The 15,104-nt window shown below is 45.6% G+C and overlaps 1 protein-coding gene and 1 pseudogene across 1 annotated transcript in view; one reads left to right on the forward strand and one right to left on the reverse strand.

Moving 5' to 3' along the window:
* Positions 1–15,104, forward strand: part of Ube2q2 (ubiquitin conjugating enzyme E2 Q2) — a 136,621-nt gene that overhangs the window by 14,304 nt on the left and 107,213 nt on the right. The window lies entirely within an intron of this gene.
* Positions 12,149–13,056, reverse strand: LOC110302342 (annotated as a pseudogene).

Consider the following 15,104-nt stretch of genomic DNA (forward strand, 5'->3'; position numbering starts at 1 on the left):
CTCTCTCTCTCTCTCTCTCTCTCTGCCTTTCTCTGCCTCTACTACCCCCTTGACTCCCTTCTCCATGCCCTGAATAAACTCTATACTATACCATCCTGTGGATGGTCCCTCAGGGGGAAGGGATGCCTCAGCATGGGCCCTCGGAGGCACCCCTTTCCCCCACACCTCACCACACATCCATAGAATATATTCCCCCTCTCTTTATCTTTTTATAAATACTGTGTGTATATGTGTGTGTGTGTGTGTACTCTTAGAGGATATCAAGGACACTGCATGTCCTGTTCTACCTGCTCCGTGTCTTATTTCCCTCAGACAGCATCTCTTACAGAATCCAGAGCAAGGTTGGATAGGCAGCAAGCCCCAGCAATCTTCCTGTCTCTGCCTCTCTACCCCAGCGCTATGTTTCCAGGAGCGTGCATGGTCATGCCCAGCATTTTACTTGGGTTCTGGAGTTTGGTTTTAGGTCCTCATGCTTGCACCAGTACCCATACCTGCTAAGCAGTCTCCCTGGTCCTCACCCTTGACCTCAAACACAGCTTTTATATTTCCTTCCTGGGTAGTCAGGAAGACCTCAAGTCCGTGGTCTTATACAAAGTCAGGAGCTATAGGGTGCAGGATACCTTTATCTCTCTACCCAGCTTGCTATTGAGGCTGCCATCTTTTCCTTCATCGTTGTTACCCCATGGAGAGTATAGGGTCATTTTTGATACACCATCCTATAGTCAGGACTGCACCCTGTTTATAGCTCCCTGACTCTGCTCTGTCACCTCCCACCCAGTCCGTATCAGTGAATTAAGCTGCCCCTTCTTAGGAGGAAAAAAAAGAGGACAGAAGCAGAAAAAAGCGTTGATACCTCAAAATACGGTCCTGTTACAATTATCTGCATGTGGGAGTAAAGCTGTCTCCCTGAGCATCCCTCTGCCTCCCTGCAGCAGCGGGGCCTTGGGCCAGAAGGGAGGCAGGCATTTGTAGACATGAGGTCTCACTGGGGAGGGCGCAGGGAAGTTCAGAGTCTTGCCCTTCCTGCGGATGCTTCCCACAGCCCCTTCCTAATTACTTTGCTTGCTTTAAAGCTAATTATCTGAGAGCAGTAATGGGGTTTCACAGCGGGGCTCCTTGGCCATATGGCTTGGAGCCTCCTGGGTACTCCAGGGATGGCATTTGGGAAGCTGAGGAAATGACAGATGGGCTTGGTGACATTCAGCAAATTATGCAGACCTGCTCAGCCATGGGCCTGGGGCCCTGATTCATGGTGGGCCTTCGAGGCCAGGGCTTGAGAGGGAGGACAAATATGAATTAGTGATCACGGGAGTGTGTCCTGCCAGCTGCTTTGAAACTCAAGGGCCCTTTAAATAAAACTGGTAACAGATGTGTTTCCGGGCAGGGGTTGGGGGGTGGCGAGGGGGGGGTTCTCCCTTCCTAGAAACTGGCTTGTACTGGAGATAGGGGGGTAGATTCAATGCAGTCCTACCAAAGATACAGCCATCTCACACATCTTTCTGAGCCTTGGATTCCTGTCTGTGAAGTGGGGTACAGCTAACTTTCTTAGCTGAGGCCTGAGTGGAATTCTGTATGTATCTAAGCTCACCAGTGTCAGTACTGATAACTGTTTAGTATTTCACTCATAGACAGACAATGCCTTCCTTGCTGTGGAGAAAACAGATGATATTCTGAAATAGTCACCACAAGGGGCACAGGGAGTAAGGAGAAACAGTCACCCCCCACCCTCACCTCAGGGCCTCAGGAGGAAGGAGGAGGAAGGCAGGTAGGCCCAGTGTCCAAAGGCATACAAGCAAAATCAGACACAGGGTCATCTGCTGGATGGGTGCTGCTCATGAGTCGGATATGGGAAGAACTGTGCTTAGATGCCTACTGAAGAATGCAGACCTTTCTGCCAGCTGTGGGGAATGACTGAAGACTCAAGAAGTAATATGTGTGCTAGCACAGAGCTGGAGATACCATAGAGAGAAGTCTAGAGGAGTTGAGACCCCCAAGGTGCAAGCCATGTGTTAAGGGCTAGGGAAGGGTGGGAGAGAGGACACCCAGAGTTTTTGTAGAGGTTGTGTGGTACATCCAGCAGTCACATAAACAGTGGCCATAGTTGGTGAGGAGAATGGTATAGAATTATGCCCTAACAGCTTGTTCTGAAGTCCAGGGACTGGAATAGGAAAGGTGCTTAAAGTGGCCTTGAGAAAGGTGATAAGATTGTGTTTGAACATGGTGTGCCTAAGGAGCGATCCAGGAAATGACCAGAAAGATGAGTCAGAATCCCAGACATACCTTGTTTGCTTGAGGGTCCTCAGGCACCCTTGCTCAGATGTCTCCTTCAATGCTGTCCATGGAGAAGCAGGACAGTGAGGCTGAACAGTGTTTGATGCTCACTGCAGCTCTTAGTATCTGACACTGGGTGCTAAGCCTGGCAGAGAGGAGGGATCTGAAGTGTGGTGCGGGCACTCTGCACCTCAATCCTATGGCAGGCAGAGCAAGTGTCCTTGTTTGGGGCTCAATACTGTGGCTCTGCTGCCCTGGATTCTACACCTTCAATTTTCCAGGGTCTCTGTGCTGGCTAGAGAAAATATCCCTCAGAACGGGAGACTGGGACTCCGCCCCACCTGTTAGATTAAAAAGAAAAAGTCATGCCCTTTTAAATCTCAATTTCCTTTTAATTTCCATTTAAAAAATGCCATTTTAAGATAAATTTATTTTTCCTTTTGGACTCAATGACTAAAAATGAAATTGGAATTTTAATTCTCATGCTCTCTGGCTGAAGGGAGCAGGGTCAAGCCAACACGAGGCAGCCTTCTAATGCGACGTCTTGCCTAGCAAAGGTACTACCAAGGCTTTCACGGATGCTGCTGGAAGACGAAAGCAGCTTGCTGGCTTTCATTAGGAAATCACCATTAACTGCACAACGCCTCAGAAAATGAAAGTGGACGCGCATGCACACACACATAGACACACACACATAGACACACACAGACATTCTCTCTTTAGATTCTATAAGCTTCACTTAATGGTGTTGTCTCACCATCTCCTGAATGTCTGCAGCACAACTAGGTTTTAGAGAACATGTATGAAGACAAGAGTCCACATGGATGAGTCTGGAAGTTAGGGTACCTCAGGATACATGAATGTCCCCATGTCCCCATTATAATCTATACCTAAGCCAATCAGAGCACAGCATACTCCCAATCCTAACGATCACATGTAAAGTCTGAATTATTCTATCAGAGCCAAAATTAGAATGTTCATTTAATAGTTAAAGAAAATAAAAGTTTTCTTTTTCTTTTTTCATTTTTTTTCTATTTTGATTCAAACTCTTTTCCCAACTGGGCCCCTTTGTAACAGAGGAAGTTTTCATTATTTTTCTCTTATGTGCATTGATGTTTTGACTGTACATGTGTCTGTGCAAGGGTGTCAGATCCCTGAAACTGGAGTTATAGACAGTGTGAGCTATCATATGGGTGCTGGGAATTGAACTCAGGACCTCTGGAAGAGCAACCAGTGCTCTTAACCACTGAGCCATCTCTCCAGCCTTCACCAGGGGGATTTCTAAGCAACATGGGTTTGTAGGTATATTAAGTCAAACATTTAGTGATAATAAATCATAAATAACCTTATTTTAAAACAAATACTTAGTATAAAGATAATTTAGCAGCTATAAGAGAGGAAAGCAAAGTCACCTCGCATGAGGAGGGCATGCTTATTTATTCTCACACAAGGAATTAAATTGTGGCTGATGCTGCAAGATGGAGAACATGTTTGATGACTTTTGGAGTTGAGTGATAGATTGATTCTGTAATCTGCAAAGCCGAGAACAGCACTTTATATAAATCTGCAGCACAAAATGGCATAAATATGTTTATTCCCATTACAGAAAGTGGAAACTCTGTTGTAATTGTTGACACTCTTCTGGGGCAGATGCAGGAAGGGCTCAGAGTAAGGTGATTGTCCTCTCTCAGCAAGATCCAGAAGACATCGTCGCCTTGACCAACCTTTGCAATGGTCTGTCTTCAGGCATCACATTGCTACTGTAGAGAATTTCATATGTTAATGAATAGACAGACTCTACTTATTCTAGAGTTTGACCTCTACTGGCCCATGTTGTCTTACACAGATAAACTGTTCGAAGAAGGGACAACCCATACAATAAAAAGTATGTCTAGCCAGGCAGTGGTGACTCACACCTTTAATCCCAGCACTTGGGAGGCAGAGGCAGGCGGATTTCTGAGTTCAAGGCCAGCCTGGTCTACAGAGTGAGTTCCAGGACAGCCAGGGCTACACAGAGAAACCATATCTCAAAAAAAAAAAAAAAAAAGTCTAGGCTCCCAAGTCATTCTGTGGGAAAAGGTGTTTGCCTTTAAGCGTGATGACCTGAGTGATAATCTCTAGGTAGGAGATTGTAGAAGGAGAACCTACTCCCACAAGTTGTCCTTTGACCTCACAGGAATTTTGTGGCATGTACCCATGAGCACGTTTGCACACACACACAAATACACACTAAATAAATAAATGTAAGAAATTAAAACCTGCTGGAGAGATGGCTCAGTGGGTAAGAGCACCTTGACTGCTCTTCCAGAGGTCCTGAGTTCAATTCCCAGCAATCACATGGTGGCTCACAACCATCTGTAATGGGATCTGATGCCTTTTTCTGGTGTGTCTGAATGTCTGAAGAGAGCAACAGTATGCTCACATAAAATAAATAAATCTTTAAAAAAAAAAAAAAAAGAAAGAAAATAAATTAAAACCTATTCCTTTACAAAATAGTGAAATGTGTAACTTTAATTTTTTCAAACCTTATTTTTGATGATTAATTTAATGATCTTAAATGCTTTAACCTCCCTTGTAGCCCACCATCCGCCAGAGGCAGTGGAGAAGAAAGGGTATGTGAGAAGTGGACCTGTTTAGAAAGGTTCTTTGGAGCAACTCCCATCTGTGTTGTCTGGATATTGGCAGTTCAGCTCACAGGTTAAAAGCAGCAACTTGCTCCACTCACAAACACTTCACAGATACACTAGCAGTTGAGTTTAGTAGAGTCGGGTTAGCAACAGTGGTGACATGACTTAGCAGAGACAGCCAGGCCTCAGCCTTGGCTTGAGTCAGCAGGAGGGACCAGCAGGAACACCAGGAGAAGTTCTCCACTGTGCCTCTCTCAGGGAAGTGAAAATCAACAAAGATTCAAGACCCACAAGTGTTGCCCAGCTAGCTGTGCCAGCAAGCCAAGCTCTGTCTCTGTCACTCACTCCACTGAGTCCTATTTATACCCTCCAAATATCACCTGTCCTCCACGTGCTCAGGTCTTGCCTCAGAACATACATCCAATCAGCCCTAGTCCACAGAAGTAGCAAGAAACTGCAGCATATCACAAGAAGTTTTTTAGTGCATTTTTCTCTATGGAGTCCCAACAAATGCAGCTCAATTATGCAATGTAAAGCAGACCAATACATTGGTGGTGGTAGCAAAGAATCTTTTTTTGTTTGTTTGTTTACTATTTATTTATTTAGTCATTCATTCATTCATGAGTGCACACCTGAAGAGGGCATCGGATCCCATTACAGATGGTTGTGAGCCACCATGTGGTTGCTGGGACTTGAACTCAGGACCTCTGGAGGAGCATCCAGTACTCATAACTGCTTAGCCATCTCTTCAGCCCAGCAAAGAATCTTTTATCACATGTCCTTTCACGTGCTTGCTTTAGCAGAACATCTTCTCTCTTGGGTCTGCTTTAGTGAAACATTTCCTTCATGAGTCTGCCTTAGCCTTTTTACCTGTGTCCACTTTAACGAGACGTTTCTTCATGTGTTTGCCCCAGCAAAACACCATCCAACTAACTTTCCAAAGAACTCTCAAGTTTCTACTTCAGAAATGTCCATTTAATCATCTAGATCTGAGCCCTACACAGGTGTCCCACACAGTAAGACCTAATGGGCTGAGACACTGACTTGGGAACGTCAACAGATAGACTATGTTATCTGCCTCTTCAATCTTGCCGCCCCATAAAAGCAGCACTCAAACCATCTCTGCAGAGTCTGCCTCTGCAAACCATGCCACCGTATAAACAGGCTACTTCTGTGTTTTTCTGTTTTAGTGAATTCTTTCATTTCTCATACCTCACTGGCATGCCAATACCATGGTTCACTAGACCAAAATTCACTTAAATGAAATTCAAGTCAGCCATTGAATCAGCATTTTTTCTAAGTTGTTTCTTGTTTGTTTGTTTGTTTGTTTGTTTAAGACAGGCTCCCTCTAGGTAGCCCTGTCTGGCCTGGAACTTACTATGTAGACCAAGCTGGCAGTGAAGTTCTATAATGCATCATGAGCAAGTATATCCAGAAACATCATGGATTTGTCATATATTTGAATTATTATTATTATTATTATTATTATTTTGAGAAGGGTTTCTCTGTATAGCCCTGGCTGTCCGAGAACTTGCTCTATAGACCAGGCTGGCCTTTAACTCAGAGATCTACCTGCCTCTGCCTCTTGAGTGCTGGAATTAAAGGTGTGTGCCATCATTGCCTGGTTTGAATTTGAATTATTAATTATGTGAGTTGTTTTACATTCAGAAACCTTCTACCACTGCTAGTTCTTTTGTAACTCCCATATTTGGTGATGTGACCCCCCCATGGGGTCTCCTCCTCATTTAGGACCTAGACTCTGGATGATGCAGAGGGTAGAGATGAGACCTGAGTCAGGTGTGGTAGCTCATCCATTTAATGTGAGTTTGAAACCAGAATATCTACATAGTGAGTTCTAGGTCTTCCAGAGCTACATAGAGCGACCCTGTCTTTAAAAAATAGAAAAGGAAGAGTTAGGGAGATGGCTTAGCATGTAAGGACACTGGCTGCACTTCCAGAGGTCCTGAATTCAATTCCAGCAACCACATGGTGGCTCACAACCATTGGATCTGATACCCTCGTCTATCATGCAGGCATACATGTAGATAGACAGAGCACTCATACACATAAAATACACACATAAATAATTTTTAAAGAAGGAGAAGGAAAGGAAAGAAGAAAGGAAAAAGTCAGACCTGAAGTAGCGTCTGCTATTATGTGGTCATGAAGAGAGGGGGACATAGAAGTCAACGAATGTTCAGTAGAGGGCCAAGCCCTTGAGGATGTCATGGAACACCCCCAAGTCCCAATCAATCTTTGACCCATTGCCAGACTTGATTGGCCACTCTCCACATTCCTCCTGTGTAAACCAATTTGTATCTGATAGAGTTCTAATTGAAATAGGCACATGCAGTGTACCTGCCATTTACTTGACAGATCTAATTTAGTCCTCACAACAGCATTCTCATATTAAGATTGACAGCTTTGTGGAAATGCAAAATCCAGAGGTGAAATGGTGTCCTAAGAAAATAAGAGTGTGTGTGTGTGTGTGTTTGTTTGTGTATGTGTATGTGTGCACGTGAGATAGACAGACAGACTAGACTGTTCACCCCTCTTCACCCCTCCCCCCTTCTGTAGAATCTTCCCGGGAGGTTGCCCTATGCTGCTTTCGCTGGCCTGGAAGTCACTATGTAGACCAAGCTTAAACCCACTCTGTAGACCAGGCTAGCCCCAGGCTCACAGAGATCTGCCTGCTTCTGCCTTCTGAGTTCTGGGATAAAGGAATATGCCAACATAACCAGCTTGTTTCTCTGTTGTCTACAGGAAGAAAGGAAGGACCTAGCTTTGTGTTTGAGTAGACAGAGGCTTATAAGACAGACCCAGAAAAGCAGCCCAGATCTCAGCAGATAGTTTGGGGATGTTGGTCTTAACCATGTGGCATTGCAGAATTAGGACCACAGGTCATGAGATATCAAGAGGCAGGGGCCAGGCTGATGGCTAAAATCATTGACTTGCAGAAACAAACATCTGCCCCTTGATGAGTCTCCTGTCATTGCATACAGAGTCTGTTTGGCATTAATATAGATTAATTCCATCTTGACATTTGAACTAAAGGAGCTATTAACCCTTCCCCTCCTGCAGGCCTGACCGGCAGGTGACCCCATCAAGCTGTTTTATTCCCTCGCCCCGCCTCACATCTTTCTCTAGGACACAGGAGTTATGACTGAGGGGAGGCACAGCTGCTGTTTCCTGAGCTCATTTTTCACACTGGCCATTTGGGCAAGAGGCTGTCAGAGCTAAGTCTCAGTGGGTGAGCAGAAGGGGCAGGTGGTGGCAGGCCGTGTACTGGGCTGCTCGGAGAATCTTTCACATGCCCTTTGTAGCGCAATCTCAAGACTAAAATGAGAAGAGCTTTGTTGACAGTTGTTTTCCTATAGTGTTTTCCTCCTACTCCTGCTCCTCTTCCTGCTCCTCCTTCTCTTCTTCCTCCTCTTCCTTTTCCTCCTCCTCCTCCTCTTTTACTTTTTGAACTATGTGTTTTCTCTCTGGTGGTCCACCTTACCCTGACCACAGCCCTATAAAGGACCAGGATTGTGCTGGAGTGGAGACCTTTTCAATATCAAAGTTCAGTGAGAACAGGCTAGTTAGTTTCCTGGTTTGTTCAGTGTGTCAAGTCAATGCTTTTAGCCTCTGACAAAGACCCTTTCTACACACTATACTGCTTCCTTCCTATAAATAGAGGAAAACGTTTAAAGACTCAAGGGCTGTGGATATAACTCAGTTGGTAGAGTGCTTGTCTCTGAACACACACAAACGAGCACACACACACACACACACACACACACACACACACACACAGCCCTGGGTTTGCTTGCCATCACTCTATGAACAAGACATGGTAGTATATGTCTATAATCCCAGTACTTGAGAAGTAGAAGTAGGACAATCAGAAGTTCAGGGTCAGTCATCCTTGACTGTGAGTTCAAGGCCAACATGGGACACATGAGACCCCAGAGGAAAAAAAGAAGAAAAAGACAAGAAGAAAAAAAACCAGTATGTACCAACTGGCCCAGCCAGCCCTTCTCCCAGCACAGCTACCAGGGCCTTCCCATGCACTCCCTCAGTGCCCTGCAGACACTAGGTATTGCCAGCTCTCCTCTCAGGGAACCCATGTCCCTTGGAACTGTGAGCTGGTTATGGGATCTCTCCTGGCAGAGCTATAGAGAATATCCCTTCATGGAGCATCACTGCTGTACAGTATATAACTTCCTTTTTACAGATATTTAAATGGTACTGTGGGGCCTTTAACATTCTTGGGGCCTGGCCACTAGGTCCCTGTTGTGTCTTCCCATTCTTTAAATTTCCTAGCCATTTCCAACCTTCCAGTAGTGGCTGGAGTTGGGTGGAGAAACAGTAGGTAGTTCTGCCCACAAGCTGAGAATGTGCCTTTTGGACTAAGATGCCTGTGGATCCAAGCCTCTCTCTCCTTTCTATAGCAGAGTGGACTTGAAAGTGGGGCTTCACCGGGCAGTGGTGGCACACACCTTTAATCCTAGCACTTGGGAGACAGAAGCAGGTAGATTTCTGAGTTTGAGGTCAGCCTGGTCCACAAAAAACAAAACAAAAAAACCAAAAATCAAAAAACAAAAAAAGAAAGAAAGTGGGGCTTCCAGATCTTGAAATTTTACCCCAGGAAGTAATCATGAATGTGACATAAGCTAATGGGTCAAAAGCACAGGACTATGCCAACATTTCGTATTTCTAAAAACTAAGAACGGAAACAATGTTAAGTCCTATTGCTTTAAGACATGCCTGCCTATGCAGTATGTACTCAGCAAAGAGAACTTAGTAGTTTTATTCTCAGCATCTACCTCAACAACCAATCATGTTGTGGTTTGCATAAGAATGGCCTGCATAGGTTCATGTATTTGAATGCTTAGTCAAATGGAAGTGTCACTATCTGAACAGATTAGAAGGATTAGGAGGAGGGTGTGGCCCTGTTCGAGTTAGTGTGGCCTTGTTGGAGGAAATGTGACACTGGGGTTAAGGTTTCACAAGCCTGTACCAGGCCTAGTCTCTCTGTCTCTCTGCTTTCAGATCAGGATGTGCCTTGCTTGCTGCCACGCTCCCTGTCATGATGATAATGGCTCATCCTCTGAAACTGTAAGCCAGCCCCCAATTAAATGCTTTCTTGTATTAGAGTGGCCACGACCATGGTGTCTCATCACAGCACTAAAACGGTGATTAAGACAGATTAGTAGCAAGAGAAAACATGTATTGTCTCCCTGTTATATATCAGTGAGCAAAGCACCCAGCTCATTACCCCCACTGATTCCCCATGCAATCCTGCGACATGGGTTCAGCTTCTGTCCTCCATCTTAGAAATGAGGCAGAGCATGGTCCACTGGGGCGGCCACTGCCTGCCTGATGGTGCCACAGCTACACTTGGGCATGAGTATGCCACTTGTGTGTAGCAGACACGAGCGGTCTTTAAAGTTTGCTGCACTTCCCATCTGGCCTTTTGAAAACACATTTGCTGACCTTGAGCTACACAGCTCATCTACTCGCCAGGGATTCTAAAAGCAGAGAGAGCGAGAGCCAGGGTCCAGAGCAACTCAGTCTGATTTCAAAGGTGGAGTCTCAATGTGGAACACTAGTGGGTTCTGGGGAGATTTTTACATGGTGGTTACTTAGTGAAAAGTTGAGAAATGTGCGTTTTAAAATGAAATATTCTAGTTTTGTCATAAGACATCTAGATAATTTAAAGATGACTGTGCAACCATCACCGCCACCCTGTTCTAGAACTTTCACCATTCCAAGGGGAAACACCCAGTTCAGCACCAACACCCAACTACCTTCTACCCCAGCTGCCAATGAACTGTTCTACCTTCTTTCCGCCTCCTATGAGTGGCAAACACTCTGCCTTGGTCTTTATTTTATTAGCACTCTGTTTTTAAGGCCCATGCTTATTGAAGATGTATCAGGATTTCTTTTTCATGGCTGAGTAATATGCCAGTGTGTGTTAACAGAGAAAACAGACACAGAGTATAAAATTCCGGATGAGACAAAGGAGGGCTTTGGGGGTGGGGGCTGCGCAGTAGGTACACCTGTAAGCATAAGGATCTGAACGTGGTAGCAGAGCCTACATAACCATGCTGGGTGTCATGGCACACACCTGCAACCCTAACATTGTGGAAGTAGAGGCCAAAGTTCTGGACCTGGAGGTCTCTGGCCAGCCAGTCTAGCCTAATTGATGAGCTCCAGGCTGATGAGAGACACTATCTCAGAGGAGATGGACACCTGAGATTTCCTCCGGTCTCCACCTGTATGCACACACACACACACACACACAGAGAGAGAGAGAGAGAGAGAGAGAGAGAGAGAGAGAGAGAGAGAGAGAGAGAGAGAGAACCAAGATAAGGCAGAGGTCCTAACTTGCAGAGCAAATCTCTCTCCTCTCTGTACCCCAGCCCCCCTCCCATGACAGCAGCTGCTACACAATGCTAAGGATCCTTCCTGAGAGTCTGGGCAAGCACCCTGCAAGCACAATTATGTAGCATCTGTGAGCACAGTTTCATGCAGGGATGAATATGCCAGACACGTTCCTGCATCCTGCTAATATTCTTTGTTTGGTCATTTCATTTTGTTTGTTTGAGTCAGGGTCTCTCTGTGTAGTTCTGACTGTCCTGGAACTCATTCTGTAGATCAGGCTGTCCTCAAACTCACAGAGATCCACCTAAGCTTGCTTCCTGAATGCTGGGATTAACGGCAAGCACCACCACTGCCTGGCTTTGATAGGCTTTAAAAAAATTTTTTTTTAAGTTTGCCATGTATATTTAGACCACTGCTACCCAGGGCCGTGCTTGGGTCCACGGTACTGCTGCAGCTGGGGGAGGTATTAATGTTGGTGGCCTGTGTTACCACTGAAGGTCATGCCATTGTGTCTGGTTTGTGATGCCCCCTCCCAAAGTTATGTTGACGTCACTGGCCTGTGCTGCTGTTGAGAGCTACTGTCTGTGGTTCTTGCTGTGGCAGAAGGCCCAGGTGATGTCCAAGATCTGTTCTGCCACCATAGACCATGTGGACGTCCGTGGTCCGTGCTATCGCCAGAAGCCATGTGGAAGTCCATGACTGATTGGTACTCGGGCTGAAATACGGTGTGTGAGATGCCTTAGTTCTCCATGTATTCACGTTCTCAGCCTGGGCCTAGGCAAACTGTCGTCACCTTCATCATCACATAAATATTTCTCAGTGATGTCCAGGGCACTATTGCTGATGTAAATGTTGTGGTAGTGCTGTAAGGACTCAATTTAGTCAAAGCCACCAACGTCCTCTGTCTGAAAACACAGCCTTTTCTTCTCCTGTAGATTGTCTATCAAGACACTGAGTTCCAAGCTGGTCATAGCTCTATAAGCCTGGGCAAGATGCCGGTAGTCACCACATGATGGATGCACTCTTTGCTGCCCTCAGTCAGGGAGGACAGGGCCCAGCAGGTATCTGAGAGGATCTCATTACCATGATGTAGCAGGAGCTGAGAGAGAGAATAGATAGCATCAGCCTCAAGGTGTGAATTTTTGTTTCTGCATAAGCTAGACAAAGTCCATGTGATGATCTGAAGAAGTGTGGTTGCTATGTTTTTGGATCAGGTGCGGGATGGTGGTATTGGAAATGACATTGTCTCTGAATTTTGCACAGTCACCAGCAATATTCCCAGGGACCCATACTGCCTGCTCAGACATGGTCAGGTGTGGGGAATGGAGGACTTCAATCAGGGGCTGAATGGCACCCCCTTTCACAACGGTTCGGGTCTGTTCTGAAGTTCCTGAGCGTCCATGCAAGTTAGGGAGAGGTGTCACCTTCAGGAAGTCCACCAGCTTGGGGATGAGCCCGACCTCCATAGTCAACTTTAGAGGAGGGTTATTTTCCTGAGATAGCGTTTCCCTGGCAGCCTGGGTGTTGAGGAAACGCAGAATTGTGTCAGAACTATTCACCCCTTGGATGTTGTCATCCGGAGTGAAGTGGCCTCTTTGACTAATGCTTGAGAAACCATGTCACTGGAGAATAGATTGATATTTCTTCTCTTTAACACCTGCTCATCTTTCCTGGTCTTCCGGAGTTGTAGGCTGGAAGCAATCCTCTGTTGTTACTGCAAAGACTTTTCTTTGCCTTGGTACTTATATGTCTTCAGTCTCTCTTCAGGAGCCTCTGAGGTAACCATGTTGACTAGAAGGAAAGACACCACCTTTTTTTTTTTTTTTTTTTTGAAACAGGGTTTCTCTGTATAGCTCTGGCTGTCCTGGAATTCACTTTGTAGACCAGGCTGGCCTCGAACTCAGAAATCTGCCTGCCTCTGCCTCCCTAGTGCTGGGATTAGCCTCATTCAGCAGGTTCCCAGCCCTGTTCAAGTGCTCCCTTAAGAGCAGATCCTGAGCCTTCCGGTCTGGGCTGGTGCCCTGAGCAGACCTTGGTTGCGAACTCTGCAGCCAGTCCCACAACACCCAGAGGAAGCTCCACTCCCAGGCGCTCTGATACACGCAGGATCATAGGATCAGAGGTAAAGAGGACACAACATCTGTCCCAATACCAAAAGTAACTGGGACCAGCAGGACCTGGGCACCCAGGAACTCCACCTCTGGCTTTGAGAGTCTTGACAGTTGATCTTGAGGCTTGCTTTCTCTACCTTTGGGTCCACTTCAGTCTTCTCAACAATTACCGATAATTCTACCAGATGAATGTGCCATCATTTATCCATAATACATGTGTAGAACTTTTTGGTATTTTCCTTGGTTGTTCGTGGTGTTATAGTAAATGCCCTTAGCTACACTTTTCCTTTGCTAGACACTCGCTATGTAACAAAAAAAGGCTTTAATATCAAAGAAGGGCCACTTCCTTTTTATTCAGTCTACCAGTTAGGACGGGTCTTCCCACCAATTAACCTAATCTACACAATCTGCCAGATATACTGAGATATTAACCTGATCTGCACAGTCCCTTACAGGTATGTTCAGAGGCTCACCTCTTAAGGTGGTCCTGTGAGGTTGGTAATATTAACTATTACGACCCACAAGAACTATGGCTTTTGAAACAAGTGAGGTGACACAGATGAACAATAAGCCAGCTTGTAGGAGACGGTAGCTGTCAACACTTTCCCAGGGGACACTTCACTTCTGATACATAAGGGGGGGAATGGGGTGGGGTGGGGCGGGGCTCCTCAGGACAGGATTTGGATAGGGGAGGTTAGAAATCTTCTATAAAATGACCTTTTCGGAGTGCAACACCTTAAAAGGGGACAGTTTAGATTACACATCAGTGTGTATTTCTGCTTTGGGTAGTCTTTCCTTGGGAGGCTAAATTGCTTCTCAAACCCAGTGTTAATTCTACTCTTTGCAAATTGAGCTTTAAATAGCAGTGAAGTCTCACAGTGAGTCATTGGTCCTCTGAGGCTCTCATCTTTAACCCTCATTTCCTCACCTGGGCCCTCAAGGTTTCTCTCCCCTGTTGGAGGTACCCCCCCTTCCCATCATTCTTTTTTCTTCGTTCCATTGAGGCCTTCCGAGCGATGAGAATGGGATGCAGATCTTTCTGGAGAGGTATATCTGAGTGGTCTCTGTCAGGTTCACAGTATTGAGCTTAAAGAATGGAAGAAACCGAAGCAGCACACACCAATAACAAAACAGCAAGGGCTTTTGCCCAGAAGCAGAGCAGAAGTGCAGGTAGACACTGTCGGAGAGCCACAGGCTCTGCAAGAGTTAGGCAAGCATTAGTAACCTCTTATACTCCCTTGTGAAGGGTCAGAAGAAGGATGAGGAGTTAGCTGTTAGTGATGGGATAGAGATGGTTTTCTGTTTTGAATGACAGACTTGGATTATATAAGCCTTTATTTCTTGCACGTGTCCTTTCCCATGATATATCTGATTTTAAGCGTATGCATACAATGGTAAATGGGAAATTTCCCTGAAAGCTCATTCGGGGACAGAGGTTACCTTTCTGTGTGGGCACCTAAAAATAGCTCAGCCTGAATCCCATTTCCCTTGGTTTCAGGATATGCTTTAGAATGTACTTGGTCATAGAAGGGGAGTTACAAAGGGAGGAGGCACACATTATGATGGTTGGAACAGAGAGCACATGCAGCTTAATGCAGGTCGGATGTCCAAGGTTGCTAAGCTATTCTGAGTGGTTTCTCTGCATCAGCTCCTGGGAAATTCTATATCCCTCCCTCCTTTCCTCATTCATACATCCAATTAATTGTGTTTAGCTTTTTTTTTT

Source organism: Mus caroli, chromosome 9 (assembly GCF_900094665.2).
Source record: "Mus caroli chromosome 9, CAROLI_EIJ_v1.1, whole genome shotgun sequence".
Lineage (NCBI taxonomy): Eukaryota > Metazoa > Chordata > Mammalia > Rodentia > Muridae > Mus > Mus caroli.